At 44.7% G+C, this 18836-nt stretch overlaps 1 protein-coding gene across 1 annotated transcript in view; it reads right to left on the reverse strand.

The window, feature by feature from the left end:
- LOC138637838 (guanylate cyclase soluble subunit beta-2-like) overlaps positions 1 to 18836 on the reverse strand; it is a 125395-nt gene that overhangs the window by 53698 nt on the left and 52861 nt on the right. The window lies entirely within an intron of this gene.

Here is an 18836-nt window from a genome sequence, read left to right on the forward strand (position 1 = left end):
AAACTGTCCACAGTCCCACCGCTCTCTCTTGAAAAAACTCCACTTCTCACCAATCACACATTAACAGTTCCCATCACCAGATCATACATATAGCCAGCAGCTTTTGTTTTAGCCAAAAAAAGAATTCTAATCTTCCACCACAACAAGGCAGACTCTTTTGGCCAAGCTCTACTCTACGCTAACATATTAAACATTTGTTAAAATATACAATACAATATAGGTAAATTTTTATTTATTTTTCACTTTTTAATATGACCAATAATATCATATACAAGGGACAAATACACCGCATCATGGCCAGATCACATATTACCACCACATAGTGACCTGTAATACCACATACAAGGAACTAATACTGCCACACCATGTCCAGATCACATATTACCACCACAGTGACCGAATAATACCAGATACAAGAGACAAATACCATCACACCATGACCAGACCGCATATTACCACCACAGTGACCTATACCACATACAAGGAGCAAATACTGCCACATCATGTCCAGATCACATATTACCACCACAGTGACCGAAGAATAGCACATACAAGGAACAAATTCTGCCACACCATGGCTGGACAACATCTTACCACCACATAGTGACTGAATATTAAAATACTGATCATTAATAAAAAAAAAACAATACTATCACCAAAAGGGTGATTATACACAGGAGATCTGTACTAGTATGCAGTGTCTGTGTACAGGTAATACAGTGATCATCGGTGACATTATACACAGGAGCTCTGTATACAGTGTCAGTGTAAAAGTAAAACAGTGATCACTGGTGACATTGTACACAGGACCACTGTATATAGTATACAGTGTATATTGTCAGTGTACAGGTAACACACTGACTCACCAGTGACGTCTCTAGGTGTATTCCTTCAGCTTCGCTTTTCATCTTAATCCAGCACAGACCACCATCACTTCTTCCAGCCAGAAGTCATCCCTGCAGGAAATAACACAGTTATCTAGAGCTCCGCTTGCAGAACACATTACTTAATTTTACTTAACATAGTGTTGCTCTGCACAGTAACAGGACCACCCCTCTCTCCCATTTAAAACAGTATCCTAAAAAAATAAATAAATACATCACTGCAGTAATAATATCCCTTAATTAGCACCTATGGTAATAATATTCCCCAGCCTAGCCCCGTGTATCTCATTCCTGGCTCCAGCCATATGTTTTCCCATTCTGCCCTCATGAGTATCCATCCTGCTCCATCTGTCCCCATGATCCTGCTCCATCTGTCCCCATAATCCTGCCCCATCTGTCGCCATGATCCTGCCCCACCTGTCCCCATGATCCTGCTCCATCTGTCCCCATGATCCTGCCTCATCTGTCCCCATGATCCTGCCTCATCTGTCCACATGATCCTGCCCCATCTGTCGCCAGGATCCTGCCCCATCTGTCCCCATGATCCTGCCCCATCTGTCCCATGATCCTACCGCCCCATCTGTCTCCATTTTGCACCATGATCCCGCCCCATCTGTCTCCATCGTATCCATCCTGCACCATGATCCTGCCCCATCTGTCCCCATGATCCTGCCCCATCTGTCCCATGATCCTACCGCCCCATCTGTCTCCATTCTGCACCATGATCCTGCCCCATCTGTCTCCATCGTATCCATCATGCACCATGATCCTGCCCCATCTGTCTCCATCCTGCCCCCGTGTTTCACATTCTGCTGTCTCCCATCCTGCCCCATGTCTCACATTCTGCTGTCTCCCATCCTGCTCCTGTGTCTCACATTCTGCCCCCGTGTCTTACATTCTGCCCCCGTGTCTCACATTCTGCCCCCGTGTCTCTTATTCTGCCTACGTGTCTCACATTCTTCTCCCTGTGTTTTCATTCTGCCCCGTGTTGTTTTCATTCTGCCCCCTGTGTTTTCTTCATTCTGCCCCATGTTTTCATTCTGCCCTGTTTTCTTCATTCTGCCCCGTGTTTTCTTCATTCTGCCCCTGTATTTTCTTCATTCTGCCCCGTTTTCTTCATTCTGCCCCGTTTTCTTCATTCTGCCCCCTGTTTTCTTCATTCTGCCCCCTGTGTTTTCTTCATTCTGCCACGTATTTTCTTCATTCTGCCCCCTGTGTTTTCTTCATTCTGCCCCATTTTCTTCATTCTGCCACGTATTTTCTTCATTCTGCCCCCTGTGTTTTCATTCTGCCCGTGTTGTTTTCATTCTGCCCCCAGTTTTCTTCATTCTGCCTTGTGTTTTCATTCTGCCCCCGTGTTGTCTACATTCTGCCCCATGTTTTCATTCTGCCCCCTGTGTTGTCTTCATTCTGGCCCGTGTTTTCATTCTGCCCCCCTGTGTTTTCTTCATTCCTGCCCCCTGTGCCTCCAATCTGCCCCGGCCTTCAGTAAAAAAAATAAAAAAAAACAGCTTTCTTCTCACCTGGCCACTGTTCAGCGCCGACGTCCATCCCAAGCATTTCAGCGCGGACTCGCCGGCGAATGACAATGATGTCATACGCCGCCGACGTGCATGCTGACGTCAGTTGCCAGCCTCCGATTGGCTGGCGGCTTTAACTATTGCCTAGCAGGCCCGGACGGGCCTGCAAAGCAATAGAACCTGCGTCTCAGAGCCCAGGGCAGGGCCCGATGGGTAGATGAGACGGGGCCCAATGCGGGCCCCCATACGCTAGTCAGGGCAGAAATGCCCTGATGGTGGCCCTGTACACGTGTATTACATCCAAGATAAAGAATTTAATATCATCCGCTTGAGGCACAGTTCAATATTGCATATAGGTAAACACAGAGTAAAGTGCATGGTGCTGATAGCCAAAAGAGTCTCAAGACAGATATAAAATACTCAATACATCACACACATGTATCTGGGAGTTCCTCACTCCCTGACTGGCCTCAGAAAAAAACATGTAATAAAGTATAAAGTGCATAATCCCCTAAGGGCAATCAGGGACAGCGTCATGCATATCAAAAATCAAGGGAACTAATTGTAGCAGCAAAAGTAAAAACCACAGATAGATATAAATACCCAGAGTTCAGTTCCATCCAGTGTACCCCTTTTCAGTTTGCTCTAATCTCCTTAACCCCTTCATGACCCAGCCTATTTTGACCTTAAAGAACTGGCCGCTTTTTGCAATTCTGACCAGTGTCCCTTTATGATGTAATAACTCAGGAACGCTTCAATGGATCCTAGCGGTTCTGAGATTGTTTTTTCGTGACATATTCGGCTTCATGTTAGTGGTAAATTTAGGTCAATAAATTCTGTGTTTATTTGTGATAAAAACGGAAATTTGGCGAAAATTTGGAAAATTTCGCAATTTTCACATTTTGAATTTTTATTCTGTTTAACCAGAGAGTTATGTGACACAAAATAGTTAATAAATAACATTTCCCACATGTCTACTTTACATCAGCACAATTTTGGAAACAAAATTTTTTTTTGCTAGGAAGTTATAAGGGTTAAAATTTGACCAGCGATTTCTCATTTTTACAACGAAATTTACAAAACCATTTTTTTTAGGGACCACCTCACATTTGAAGTCAGATTGAGGGGTCTATATGGCTGAAAATACCCAAAAGTGACACCATTCTAAAAACTGCACCCCTCAAGGTGCACAAAACCACATTTTAGAAGTTTATTAACCCTTCAGATGCTTCACAGCAGCAGAAGCAACGTGGAAGGAAAAAAATGAACATTTAACTTTTTAGTCACAAAAATGATTTTTCAGCAACAATTTTTTTATTTTTCCAATGATAAAAGGAGAAACTGAACCACGAAAGTTGTTGTCCAATTTGTCCTGAGTACGCTGATACCTCATATGTGGGGGTAAACCACTGTTTGGGCGCACGGCAGGGCTTGGAAGGGAAGGAGCGCCATTTGACTTTTTGAATGAAAAATTGGCTGCACTCTTTAGCGGACACCATGTCACATTTGGAGAGCCCCCGTGTGCCTAAAAATTGGAGCTCCCCCACAAGTGACCCCATTTTGGAAACTAGACGCCCCAAGGAACTTATCTAGATGCATAGTGAGCACTTTAAACCCCCAGGTGCTTCACAAATTGATCCGTAAAAATGAAAAAGTACTTTTTTTTCACAAAAAAAATCTTTTAGCCTCAATTTTTTCATTTTCACATGGGCAACAGGATAAAATGGATCCTAAAATTTGTTGGGCAATTTCTCCTGAGTACACCGATACCTTACATGTGGGGGTAAACCACTGTTTGGGCACATGGTAAGGCTTGGAAGGGAAGGAGCGCCATTTGACTTTTTGAATGAAAAATTATCTCCATCGTTAGCGGACACCATGTCACGTTTGGAGAGACCCTGTGTGCCTAAACATTGGAGCTCCCCCACAAGTGACCCCATTTTGGAAACTGGACCCCCCAAGGAACTTATCTAGATGCCTAGTGAGCACTTTAAACCCTCAGGTGCTTCACAAATTGATCCATAAAAATGAAAAAGTACTTTTTTTTCACAAAAAATTTCTTTTCGCCTCAATTTTTCATTTTTACATGGGCAATAGGATAAAATGGATCCTAAAATTTGTTGAGCAATTTCTCCCGAGTACGCCGATACCTCATATGTGGGGGTAAACCACTGTTTGGGCACACGGCAGGGCTCGGAAGGGAAGGCGCGCCTTTTGACTTTTTGAATGGAAAATTAGCTCCAATTGTTAGCGGACACCATGTCGCGTTTGGAGAGCCCCTGTGTGCCTATGCATTGGAGCTCCCCCACAAGTGACCCCATTTTGGAAACTAGACCCCCCAAGGAACTTATCTAGATGCATACTGAGCACTTTAAACCCCCAAGTGCTTCACAGAAGTTTATAACGCAGAGCCATGAAAATAAAAAATAATTTTTCTTTCCTCAAAAATGATTTTTTAGCCTGGAATTTCCTATTTTGCCAACGGTAATAGGCTTTTTAAATGGAAAATTAGCTCCAATCATTAGCGGACACCATGTCGCGTTTGGAGAGCCCCTGTGTGCCTAAACATTGGAGATCCCCCACAAATGACCCCATTTTGGAAACTAGACCCCCAAAGGAACTAATCTAGATGTGTGGTGAGCACTTTGAACCCTCAAGTGCTTCACAGAAGTTTATAACACAGAGCAGTGAAAATAATAAATACGTTTTCTTTGCTAAAAAATAATTTTTTAGCCCAGAATTTTTTAATTTTCTCAAGGGTAACAGGAGAAATTTGACCCCAATATTTGTTGTCCAGTTTCTCCTGAGTACAGTGATACCCCATATGTGGGGGTGAACTACTGTTTGGGCACACGTTGGGGCTCGGAAGTGAAGTAGTGAAGTTTTGAAATGCAGACTTTGATGGAATGCTCTACGGGCATCACGTTGCGTTTGCAGAGCCCCTGATGTGGCTAAACAGTAGAAACCCCCCACAAGTGACCCCATTTTGGAAACTAGACCCCCCAAGGAACTTATCTAGATATGTGGTGAGCACTTTGAACCCCCAAGTGCTTCACAGACGTTTACAACGCAGAGCCGTGAAAATAAAAAATCATTTTTCTTTCCTCAAAAATGATGTTTTAGCAAGCAATTTTTTATTTTCTCAAGGGTAACAGGAGAAATTGGACCCCAGTAATTGTTGCGCAGTTTGTCCTGACTATGCTGGTACCCCAGATGTGGGGGTAAACCACTGTTTGGGCACACGTCGGGGCTCGGAAGGGAGGGAGCACCATTTGACTTTTTGAATAAAAGATTGGCTGGAATCAATGGTGGCGCCATGTTGCGTTTGGAGACCCCCTGATGTGCCTAAACAGTGGAAACCCCTCAATTCTAACGCCAACACACCCCTAACCCTTATCCCAACTGTAGCCGTAACCCTAACCACAACCCTAACCCCAACACACCCCTAACCCTAACCACAACCCTAACCCTAAGGCTATGTGCCCACGTTGCGGATTCGTGTGAGATTTTTCCGCACCATTTTTGAAAAATCCGCGGGTAAAAGGCACTACGTTTTACCTGCGGATTTACCGCGGATTTCCAGTGGTTTTTGTGCGGATTTCACCTGCGGATTCCTATTGAGGAACAGGTGTAAAACGCTGCGGAATCCGCACAAAGAATTGACATGCTGCGGAAAATACAACACAGCGTTTCCGCACGGTATTTTCCGCACCATGGGCACAGCGGATTTGGTTTTCCATATGTTTACATGGTACTGTAAACCTGATGGAACACTGCTGCGGATCCGCAGCCAAATCCGCACCGTGTGCACATAGACTAATTCTAAAGGTATGTGCACACGCTGCGGAAAACGCTGCGGATCCGCAGCAGTTTCCCATGAGTTTACAGTTCAATGTAAACCTATGGGAAACAAAAATCGCTGTACACATGCTGCGGAAAAACTGCACGGAAACGCAGCGGTTTACATTCCGCAGGATGTCACTTCTTTCTGCGGATTCCGCAGCGGTTTTACCACTGCTCCAATAGAAAATCGCAGTTGTAAAACCGCAGTGAAATGCGCAGAAAAACCGCGGTAAATCCGCGATAAATCCACAGCAGTTTAGCACTGCGGATTTATCAAATCCGCTGCGGAAAAATCCGCAGAGGACCAGAATACGTGTGCACATACCGTACCCTAACCCTACCCCTACCCCTAACCCTACCTCTAACCCTACCCCTAACACTACCCCTAACCCTAACCCTACCCCTACCCCTAACCCTACCCCTAACCCTAACCCTACCCCTAGTTCTAACTCCAACCTTAGTGGGAAAAAAAAATTATTTTATTATTGTCCCTACCTATGGAGGACAAAGGGGGGGGGGGGTCATTTACTGTTTTTTTTATTTTGATCACTGTGATAAAACCTATCACAGTGATCAAAATTCACATTTGAACGAATCTGCCGGCCGGCAGATTCGGCGGGCGCACTGCGCATGCGCTGTTGTGAATTCTGTTGTCGGGCTCCCTCCTGTGGTCATGAATGGTACTTCGGCTGGTTCTGTCCATGGACTTCCTCTGGTGGGTGTTTCTGAGTTTCCTTCCTCAGGTGACGAGGTTAATTCGTTAGCTGGCTGCTCTATTTAACTCCACTTAGATCTTTGCTCCATGCCACCTGTCAATGTTCCAGTATTGGTCTAGTTCACTTCTGGATCGTTCTTGTGACCTGTCTTCCCAGCAGAAGCTAAGTTCCAGCTTGTATTTCTTTGGTTTGCTATTTTTCTGTCCAGCTTGCTATTTTTATTGTTGTCTTGCTTGCTGGAAGCTCTGGGACGCAGAGGGAGCGCCTCCGCACCGTGAGTCGGTGCAGAGGGTCTTTTTGCGCCCTCTGCGTGGTCTTTTTGTAGGTTTTTGTGCTGACCGCAAAGTAACCTTTCCTATCCTCGGTCTGTTCAGTAAGTCGGGCCTCACTTTGCTATATCTATTTCATCTCTGTGTTTGTATTTTCATCTTTACTCACAGTCATTATATGTGGGGGGCTGCCTTTTCCTTTGGGGAATTTCTCTGAGGCAAGGTAGGCTTTATTTTTCTATCTTCAGGGCTAGCTAGTTTCTTAGGCTGTGCCGAGTTGCATAGGGAGCGTTAGGCGCAATCCACGGCTATTTCTAGTGTGTTTGATAGGATTAGGGATTGTGGTCAGCAGAGTTCCCACGTCCCAGAGCTCGTCCTTTATTATCAGAAATTATCAGGTCATTCCGTGTGCTCTTAACCACCAGGTCCATTATTGTCCTGACCACCAGGTCATAACAGTACAGGTGGCCCAAAGTACTAATGCATCTCAATAGAGGGATAAGAGAAGTTCTGAGACCATTTTTTTTTCTTTGCAGTGTGTTTTGTCTTTCTCTTCCCCTTTACCTCTGGGTGGTTCAGGACACTGGTGTAAACATGGACATTCAAGGTCTGTCCTCTTGGATGGATAATCTCACTACAAGGGTACAAAACATTCAAGATTTTGTGGTTCAGAATCCGATGTCAGAGCCTAGGATTCCAATTCTTGATTTGTTTTTTGGTGATAGATCTAAGTTCTTGAATTTCAAAAATAATTCTAAATTGTTTCTTGCCTTGAAACCTCGCTCCTCAGGTGACCCTGTTCAACAAGTAAAGATCATTATTTCTTTGTTACGTGGTGACCCTCAAGACTGGGCATTTTCCCTTGCGCCAGGAGATCCGGCATTGCGTGATGTTGATGCGTTTTTCCTGGCGCTTGGATTGCTTTACGACGAACCTAATTCAGTGGATCAGGCAGAGAAAATCTTGCTGGCTCTGTGTCAGGGTCAGGATGAAGCGGAGATATATTGTCAGAAGTTTAGAAAGTGGTCTGTGCTCACTCAGTGGAATGAATGTGCCCTGGCAGCAATCTTCAGAAATGGTCTCTCTGAAGCCCTTAAGGATGTCATGGTGGGGTTTCCCATGCCTGCTGGTCTGAATGAGTCTATGTCCTTGGCCATTCAGATCGATCGACGCTTGCGTGAGCGTTAAGCTGTGCACCATTTGGCGGTACTATCTGAGCATGGGCCTGAGCCTATGCAATGTGATAGGACTTTGACCAGAGCTGAACGGCAAGAACACAGACATCGGAATGGGCTATGTTTTTACTGTGGTGATTCCACTCATGCTATCTCCGATTGTCCTAAGCGCACTAAGCGGTTCGCTAGGTCTGCCACCATTGGTACGGTACAGTATAAATTTCTTTTGTCCGTTACTCTGATTTGCTCTCTGTCATCCTATTCTGTTATGGCATTTGTGGATTCAGGTGCTGCCCTGACTTTGATGGACTTTGAGTTTGCTAGGCGCTGTGGTTTTTTCTTGGAGCCCTTGCAGTATCCTATTCCATTGAGAGGAATTGATGCTACGCCTTTGGCCAAGAATAAGCCTCATTACTGGACCCAATTGACCATGTGCATGGCTCCTGCACATCAGGAGGATATCTGCTTTCTGGTGTTGCATAATCTGCATGATGTGGTCGTTTTGGGGTTGCCATGGCTACAGGTTCATAATCCAGTATTGGACTGGAAATCTATGTCTGTGTCCAGCTGGGGTTGCCAGGGGGTACATGGCGATGTTCCATTTTTGTCTATTTCGTCTTCCACTCCTTCTGAAGTCCCGGAGTTTTTGTCGGATTATCGGGATGTATTTGATGAGCCCAAAGCCAGTGCCCTACCTCCTCATAGGGATTGCGATTGTGCAATTAATTTGACTCCTGGTAGTAAGTTTCCTAAGGGCCGATTGTTCAATTTATCTGTGCCAGAACACGCCGCTATGCGGAGTTATATAAAGGAATCTTTGGAGAAAGGCCATATTCGCCCGTCGTCATCACCATTAGGAGCAGGGTTCTTTTTTGTGGCCAAGAAGGATGGTTCTTTGAGACCTTGTATTGATTACCGCCTTCTTAATAAAATTACAGTCAAATTTCAGTATCCTTTGCCGTTGCTGTCTGATTTGTTTGCTCGTATTAAAGGGGCTAGTTGGTTCACCAAGATAGATCTTCGAGGGGCGTATAATCTTGTGCGTATTAAACAAGGCGATGAATGGAAAACAGCATTTAATACGCCCGAGGGCCATTTTGAGTACCTGGTTATGCCATTCGGGCTTTCCAATGCTCCATCAGTATTTCAGTCCTTTATGCATGATATCTTCCGAGAGTACCTGGATAAATTCCTGATTGTGTATTTGGATGATATTTTGGTCTTTTCGGATGATTGGGAGTCTCATGTGAAGCAGGTCAGAATGGTTTTCCAGGTCCTTCGTGCGAATTCCTTGTTTGTGAAGGGGTCAAAGTGTCTCTCTGGAGTTCAGAAGGTTTCATTTTTGGGGTTCATTTTTTCCCCTTCTACTATCAAGATGGACCTTGTTAAAGTCCAGGCCATTTACGATTGGACTCAGCCAACATCTGTGAAGAGCCTGCAAAAGTTCCTGGGCTTTGCTAATTTTTATCGGCGCTTCATCGCTAATTTTTCTACTGTTGCTAAACCGTTGACTGATTTGACCAAGAAGGGTGCTGCAAAAATTTCAGGCTGATAGACCTGACCGTTGCCCAGCGGAGAAACTGTTTGTCCCTGATAGATGGACTAGTAGAGTTATCTCTGAGATTCATTGTTCAGTGTTGGCTGGGCATCCTGGAATCTTTGGTACCAGAGATTTGGTGGCTAGATCCTTCTGGTGGCCTTCTTTGTAACGGGATGCGCGTTCTTTTGTGCAGTCCTGTGGGACTTGTGCTCGGGCTAAGCCCTGCTGTTCTCGTGCCAGTGGGTTGCTTTTGCCCTTGCCGGTCCCGAAGAGGCCCTGGACGCATATTTCTATGGATTTTATTTCGGATCTCCCCGTCTCTCAAAAGATGTCGGTCATTTGGGTGGTTTGTGATCGCTTTTCTAAGATGGTCCATTTGGTACCCTTGTCTAAATTGCCTTCCTCCTCTGATTTGGTGCCATTATTTTTCCAGCATGTGGTTCGTTTACATGGTATCCCGGAGAACATCGTTTCTGACAGAGGTTCCCAGTTTGTTTCGAGGTTTTGGCGATCCTTTTGTGCTAGGATGGGCATTGATTTGTCTTTCTCCTCGGCTTTCCATCCTCAGACAAATGGCCAAACCGAACGAACTAATCAAACTTTGGAAACATATCTGAGATGCTTTGTTTCTGCTGATCAGGATGATTGGGTGTCCTTTTTGCTGTTGGCTGAGTTCGCCCTTAATAATCGGGCCAGCTCGGCTACTTTGGTTTCGCCGTTTTTCTGCAATTCTGGTTTCCATCCTCGTTTCTCTTCAGGGCAGGTTGAGTCTTCGGACTGTCCTGGTGTAGATACTGTGGTGGATAGGTTGCAGCAGATTTGGACTCATGTGGTGGACAATTTGACATTGTCCCAGGAGAAGGCTCAACGTTTCGCTAACCGCCGGCGCTGTGTGGGTCCCCGACTTCGTGTTGGGGATTTGGTTTGGTTGTCGTCTCGTTATGTTCCTATGAAGGTTTCCTCTCCTAAGTTTAAGCCTCGTTTCATTGGTCCGTATAAGATTTCTGAGGTTATCAATCCTGTGTCATTTCGTTTGGCACTTCCTGCTTCTTTTGCCATCCATAATGTGTTCCATAGGTCGTTATTGCGGAGATACGTGGCGCCTGTGGTTCCATCCGTTGATCCTCCTGCCCCGGTGTTGGTTGAGGGGGAGTTGGAGTATGTGGTGGAGAATATTTTGGATTCTCGTGTTTCGAGACGGAAACTCCAGTACCTGGTCAAGTGGAAGGGTTATGGTCAGGAAGATAATTCCTGGGTTTTTGCCTCTGATGTTCATGCTGCCGATCTGGTTCGTGCCTTTCATTTGGCTCATCCTGGTCGGCCTGGGGGCTCTGGTGAGGGTTCAGTGACCCCTCCTCAAGGGGGGGGGGGGGGTACTGTTGTGAATTCTGTTGTCGGGCTCCCTCCTGTGGTCATGAATGGTACTTCGGCTGGTTCTGTCCATGGACTTCCTCTGGTGGGTGTTTCTGAGTTTCCTTCCTCAGGTGTCAAGGTAAATTTGTTAGCTGGCTGCTCTATTTAACTCCACTTAGATCTTTGCTCCATGCCACCTGTCAATGTTCCAGTATTGGTCTAGTTCACTCCTGGATTGTTCTTGTGACCTGTCTTCCAGCAGAAGCTAAGTTCCAGCTTGTATTTCTTTGGTTTGCTATTTTTCTGTCCAGCTTGCTATTTTTATTGTTGTCTTGCTTGCTGGAAGCTCTGGGACGCAGTCGGTGCGGAGGGTCTTTTTGCGCCCTCTGCGTGGTCTTTTTGTAGGTTTTTGTGCTGACCGCAAAGTAACCTTTCCTATCCTCGGTCTGTTCAGTAAGTCGGGCCTCACTTTGCTATATCTATTTCATCTCTGTGTTTGTATTTTCATCTTTACTCACAGTCATTATATGTGGGGGGCTCCCTTTTCCTTTGGGGAATTTCTCTGAGGCAAGGTAGGCTTTATTTTTCTATCTTCAGGGCTAGCTAGTTTCTTAGGCTGTGCCGAGTTGCATAGGGAGCGTTAGGCGCAATCCACGGCTATTTCTAGTGTGTTTGATAGGATTAGGGATTGCGGTCAGCAGAGTTCCCACGTCCCAGAGCTCATCCTTTATTATCAGAAACTATCAGGTCATTCCATGTGCTCTTAACCACCAGGTCCATTATTGTCCTGACCACCAGGTCATAACAATGCGTCCGCCATTTTGGAACATGGCGGCGCCCAGGAAAGAAGACAGACGGACCCCGGGAGGCTAGGTAAGTATAAGGGGGGGGAGATCAGGGCACGGGGGGGGCGTCGGAGCATGGGGGGGTGGATCGGTGTGCGGGCGGGTGGATCGGTGTGCGGGGGGGTGGATCGGTGTGCGAGCGGGTGGATCGGTGTGCGGGCGGGCGGATCGGTGTGCGGGCGGGTGGATCAGTGTGCAGGGGGGTGGATTGGAGCACGGGGGGTGGGATTGGAGCACGGGGGAGCGGACAGGAGGACGGGGGAGCGGAGCACAGGACGGAGGGGAGCGGACCACAGATCGGAGGGCTGGGGGGGCGATCGGTGGGGGCACAAAAGTGTTTCCAGCCATGGCCGATGATATTGCAGCATCGGCCATGGCTGGATTGTAATATTTCACCAGTTTTTTAGGTGAAATATTACAAATCGCTCTCATTGGCAGTTTCACTTTCAACAGCCAATCAGAGCGATTGTAGCCACGGGGGGGTGAAGCCACCCCCCCTGGGCTGTACTACCACTCCCCCTGTCCCTGCAGATCGGGTGAAATGGGAATTAACCCTTTCACCGGATCTGCAGGGACGCGATCATTCTGTGACACAGCATATGCGTCACAGGTCGGATTGGCACCGACTTTCATGACGCATACGCTGTGTCACAGGTCGGGAAGGGGTTAAAACATTTTAAAATTTGTATTTTCAATAAAGACATTATTGATTCTTTACACTGTATTGGGAGACTTTTGTTGCTAGTTTACAGGTTTTTTGGTTGATTACGGTTCTCTGTGCTTTTGTGGCTATTCAGTTTAGTCCAGTTTATGTGTAATACATTTGTATACTGCTGTTGAACTGGAATGGGTCCTTTTGTTTCGTATTAGGTGTAGCTTTATCAGAGTGGCAAGTAATGTTTGGCCATGCAGGGTCCTTGGTTAACATCTAACTATAGGTACCTACTGCCTTATTTGTATGCATATCCCCACCATAGGTATCTGTTTAATTGCCTTAATTTCGCTCACAATTCAACAATTACTCTATAATTTTCATGTGTGGAGGATTTTAGCATTTTTGCACCACCTTGTGGTTCTCACTTTTTAATATGCTTAATCTATATATGTAAAATACATTTTCAGTATTTAATAAAAAATTATATGTTTGTAATTGTTGGTTCTAGTGTACATTTTTTCATGATAAGATGGCATACACCTAAATACAACAGAAGCAACTGGCTTTGGGTGAATAATTCTACGTTCCAATGATGAGCTTTTGGTGAGTTTTTGATGTTGCATATTTTTGTTGCATCAAAACCACAGCATCTTACAGTTCCAGCAAAGTGGATGGGATTTATAGAAATCTCCTGCCCAACGTGCTTCTTTTTAATACAGTGTAAACTGATCTGCGGTGTGTGTTTCAAATCCACACAACGTCAATTTCTCTTACAGGTACTTTGAGTTTTCTGTGCCAAATTTCCCCATAGACTTGCATTAGTTGAGGAAATTTAGCAGGTAAAAAATGCACATCCAAAGCAGAAAAGCATAAAAAACACATGTAATCTGCACATAGGTATGTCAATAAAGTTTTGTCAAAGCCAAATACCAGGAAGTATCAAAAACAAAGCAGCTTTATTTAACCCCTTAATGACCGCCGATACACCTTTTAATGGCGGCCGCTAAGGGTACTTAAACCACAGCGCCGTTAATTAAATTAAATAGCGCCACCCAGAGTCCGATTTTCTCCGGGGTCTCGGCTGCCGGGGGTAGCCGAGACCCCAGAGAACATGATTCGGGGTTTTTTTTACCGACCCCGCTTTTGCGATCGCCTGTAATTAACCGTTTACCGGCGATCGCAAAAAAAAAGAAACGCAATTTCTTTTTAATTTCTCTGTCCTCCGATGTGATCGCACATCAGAGGACAGAGAAAAGGGGTCCCAGATAGCCCCTTGATACTCACCTGTCTCCCCCGGTGCTCCTCGTGGCTCCCGATGGGCGCCGCCATCTTTTTCCGACAAAAAAATGGCGGGTGCATGCGCAGTGCGCCCGCCGGCCAGCACCGGGAGAATCTTTGGGGTCTCAGCTGCCGGGGGTAGCCGAGACCCATAAGAACATGATCGGGGTCAGTTTACCGACCCCTGTTTTGCAATCGCCGGTAATTAACTGTTTACCGGCGACAGCAAAAAAAAAAAAAGTAATGTGTAATTCTCTGTCCTCTGATGTGATCGTACATCAGAGGACAGAGAACTAGGGGGATTCGGGGACCCTATTATACTTACCGGTGTCCCTGGGTCCTCCTGCGTCCTTCTCCTGCCCGCCGGCATCTTCATGGGGAAAGAAAATGGCGGGCGCATGCGCAGTGCGCTCGCCATCTGTCGCCATCTGCCGGCCGGCAGGAGAAGAGCAGTTGGGGCTAAAATTAGGGTTAGGGCTAGGGTTAGGGTTAGGGCTAGGGTTAGGGCTAGGGTTAGGGCTAGGGCTAGGGTTAGGGTTAGGGCTAGGGTTGGGGCTAAATTTAGGGTTACGGTTGGGGCTAAATTTAGGGTTAGGGTTGGGGCTAAATTTAGGGTTAGGCTTCTTTCACACTTACGTCGGTACGGGACCGTCGCAATGCGTCGGCCCAACATAGCGACGCACGTTGTGAAAATTGTGCACAACGTGGGCAGCGGATGTAGTTTTTCAACGCATCCGCTGCCCAATCTATGTCCTGGGGAGGAGGGGGCGGAGTTACGGCCACGCATGCGCGGTCAGAAATAGCGGACCCGACGTACAAAAAAAAGTTACATTGAACTTTTTTTGTGCCGACGGTCCGCCAAAACACAACTGATCCAGTGCACGATGGACGCGACGTGTGGCCATCCGTCACGATCCATCGGCAATACAAGTCTATGGGCAAAAAACGCATCCTGCGGGCACATTTGCAGGATCCATTTTTTGTCCAAAACGATGGATTGCGACGGATGCCAAACGACGCAAGTGTGAAAGTAGCCTTAGGGCTAGGGTTAGGGTTGGGGCTAAAGTTAGGGATAGGGTTGGGGCTAAAGTTAGGGTTAGAGTTGGGATTAGGGTTAGGGTTTGGATTAGGGTTGGTATTAGGGTTACGCTTGGGATTAGGGTTAGGTTTGGGATTAGGGTTAAGGTTAGGGTTGTGATTAGGGGTGTATTGGGATTAGGGTTAGGTTTGAGGTTAGGGTTGAGATTAGGATTAGGGGTGTGTTGGATTTAGGGTTTTGATTAGGGTTATGGTTAGGGTTGACATTAGGGTTGTTTTGGGGTAAGGGTTGTGATTATCATTAGGGTTAGTGATTAGGATTATGGATCGGGTTGGGATTAGGGTTAGGGGTGTGTTGGGGTTAGGGTTGGAGCTAGAATTGGGGGGTTTCCACTGTTTAGGTACATCAGGGGGTCTCCAAACATGACAGCCAATTTTGCGCTCAAAAAGTCAAATGGTGCTCCCTCCCTTCTGAGCTCTGCCGTGCGCCCAAACAGTGGTTTACCCCCACATATGGGGTACCAGCATACTCAGGACAAATTGGACAACAACTTTTGGGGTCCAATTTCTCCTGTTTCCCATATGAAAATAAAAACTTGGGGGCTACAAAATCTTTTTTGTGGAAAAAAAAATATTTTTTATTTTCATGACTCTGCATTATAAACTTGTGTGAAGCACTTGGGCATTCAAAGTTCTCACCACACATCTATATAAGTTCCTTGGGGGGTCTAGTTTCCAAAACAGGGTCACTTGTGGGGGGTTACTACTGTTTAGGTACATCAGGGGCTCTGCAAAAGCAACATAACACCCACAGACCATTCTATCTAAGTCTGCATTCCAAAACGGCGCTCCTTCCCTTCCGAGCTCTGCCGTGCGCCCAAACAGTGGTTTACCCCCACATATGGGGCATCAGCGTACTCAGGATAAATTGGACAACAACTTTAGTGGTCCAATTTCTCCTGTTACCCTTGTGAAAATAAGAACTTTGGGGCTACAAAATCTTTCTTGTGGAAAAAAAATATTTTTTATTTTCACGACTCTGCATTCTAAACTTCTGTGAAGCACTTGGGCATTCAAAGTTCTCACCACACATCTAGATAAGTTCCTTGGGGGGGTCTAGTTTCCAAAATGGGGTCACTTGTGGTGGGTTTCTACTGTTTAGGCACATCAGGGGCTCTCCAAACGCGACATGGCGTCCGATCTCAATTCCAGCCAATTCTACATTGAAAAAGTAAAACGGTACTCCTTCTCTTCGAAGCTCTGCGGTGCACCCAAACAGTGGTTTACCCCCACATATGGGGTATTGACGTACTCAGGAGAAATTGCACAACAACTTTTGTGGTCTAATTTCTCCTGTTACCCTTGTGAAAATAAGAATTTGTGGGCAAAAAGATCATTTTTGTGTAAACAAATGCGATATTTTATTTTCACGGCTCTACGTTATAAACTTCTGTGAAGCACATGGGGGTTCAAAGTGCTCATCACACATCAAGATAAGTTCCTTAAGGGGTCTAGTTTCCAAAATGGTGTAACTTGTTGGGAGTTTCCACTGTTTAGGCACATCAGGGGCTCTCCAAACGCGACATGGCGTCCGATCTCAATTCCAGCCAATTCTGCATTGAAAAAGTCAAACGGCGCTCCTTCACTTCCAAGTTCTGCGGTGCGCCCAAAAAGTGGTTTACCCCCACATATAGGGTATTGGCGTATTCAGGAGAAATTGCATAACAAAATTTATGGTTACATTTCTGTTTTTACACTTGTGAAAATAAAAAAAATACTTCTGAATTAAAATTTTTGCAAAAAAAAGTTAAATGTTCATTTATTCCTTCCACATTGTTTCAGTTCCTGTGAAGCACGTAAAGGGTTAATTTAGAATGGTGTCACACTTCGTTATTTTCTATATAGACCCCTCAAAATGACTTCAATGTGATGTGGTCCCTAAAAAAAAATGGTGTTGTAAAAATGAGAAATTACTGGTCAACTTTTAACCCTTATAACTCCCTAACAAAAAAAAATGTTGTTTCCAAAATTGTGCTGATGTAAAGTAGACATGTGGGAAATGTTATTTATGAACTATTTTTCGTGACATATCTCTCTGATTTAAGGGCATAAAAATAAAAAATTTGAAAATTTCACAATTTTAAAAATTTTCGCCATATTTCCGTTTTTTTCATAAGTAATCGCAAGTAATATCGAAGAAATGTTACCACTATCATGAAGTACAATATGTCACGAAAAAACAATCTCATAATCAGCGGGATCCGTTGAAGCGTTCCAGAGTTATAACCTCAAAGTGACAGTGGTCAGAATTGTAAAATTGGCTCGGTCATTAAGTACCAAATTGGCTCTGTCACTAAGGGGTTAAAGCATGACACACCAACAAGAGAAAATAATGCAGCATAAAAAACACATCTTAAAAAACTACGCACAAAAACACAATAAAAAATGCAAGTAACCAAATTTAAATAATAGGCGCAGAAATTCTGCAGCGTCAAAAGCTCATCGTGGGTGGGAACACAGCCTTCCTATGACCTATATAGAGTGAAAACCAAACAGCCCCTCAGTGAACACATGACTCAACCGTAAGTGATAGCTTTAAAGACCACAACTTATTGGCAGCTAAACAAGAAGGAACAACTAAGCAAACATTAGAAAAGTACAGAAAAAGGCCATCTAGGCTGGTCATTGATGTAACAAATCTGAATTAAAATTAAACATATTGTTAGTCTATTAAACAGGATCTATTTCCAGATTTCACAATACAAACTCCATACATTTATTTAATAAATCTCTTAGAACTGTGGAGACTTACTATAAAATCCAGGTCACAATGGCTGCATAATCAGTTTAGAACATTTAAACACAATCTCCGCCAATCTAGTCTGATTGACAGCTCCATGGTGTCCCTCCTGCTGCTGAGAACTCACACTGCTTAGTACAAGCTGAAGCTGTCAATCCACCTGGATGAGGGCAGAGACTGAATACACTTGGAATTATGAACCCAATCACTCTTTAGCTAGATTAAAAAAAAAATTCTTGCTGTAATATCTGGATTCTACAGCACCTCTGACATGCCTTTCCTGAGTAAGTGCACCAGTTTCACCAGGTTTAAGTGATCTATTTATATTTTTTGAAGTTTTGTATTTTAATCTGTTGACACATCTGGGTTTATTATTCTAGTAATGTGAATATCTTTGAAGTGCCTGATTTCTATTATCATAAATAAACTGCTCAAATAAAAATAAGGGACTAAAGTAGAAAATCATTAGTTATGCAAATTATGGAAATCGTTGAGATCAAAGTGATGTATCATCAGTCAATAGAAACTAAAATCATCAACCAGGTTATGACTAAATGACAAATCACCCCAAAAATCAAAGTAAAGAAATGAAATCAAAGTTGCATCCAATTTACATGAATTTCATCATATCAACCCATAATGTTGTAGTAGATATGGTTGGGACATAAAGGAGGTGCTTCAGTGGTAGGGAATAAAAATGGCACTCGAAGTTGAACGTAAAAGAAGAAACAGTGATTTATTGAAGTGTCAGCAGTTATTTCCCTACATTTGTGTCCGGACATGGAGCAATCACCTATACAAGTGGGGTACCCTCCAAAAAAATGAGAATAACTTATTCAAATTATCACTTATTTTTCAAAAGCTGCTTGCATTTTTAGAGGTGCCAGTCGGCCCCCTTACCGCTGGGGCTGCACAGGTTG

This window comes from Ranitomeya imitator, chromosome 5, assembly GCF_032444005.1.
Source record: "Ranitomeya imitator isolate aRanImi1 chromosome 5, aRanImi1.pri, whole genome shotgun sequence".
Lineage (NCBI taxonomy): Eukaryota > Metazoa > Chordata > Amphibia > Anura > Dendrobatidae > Ranitomeya > Ranitomeya imitator.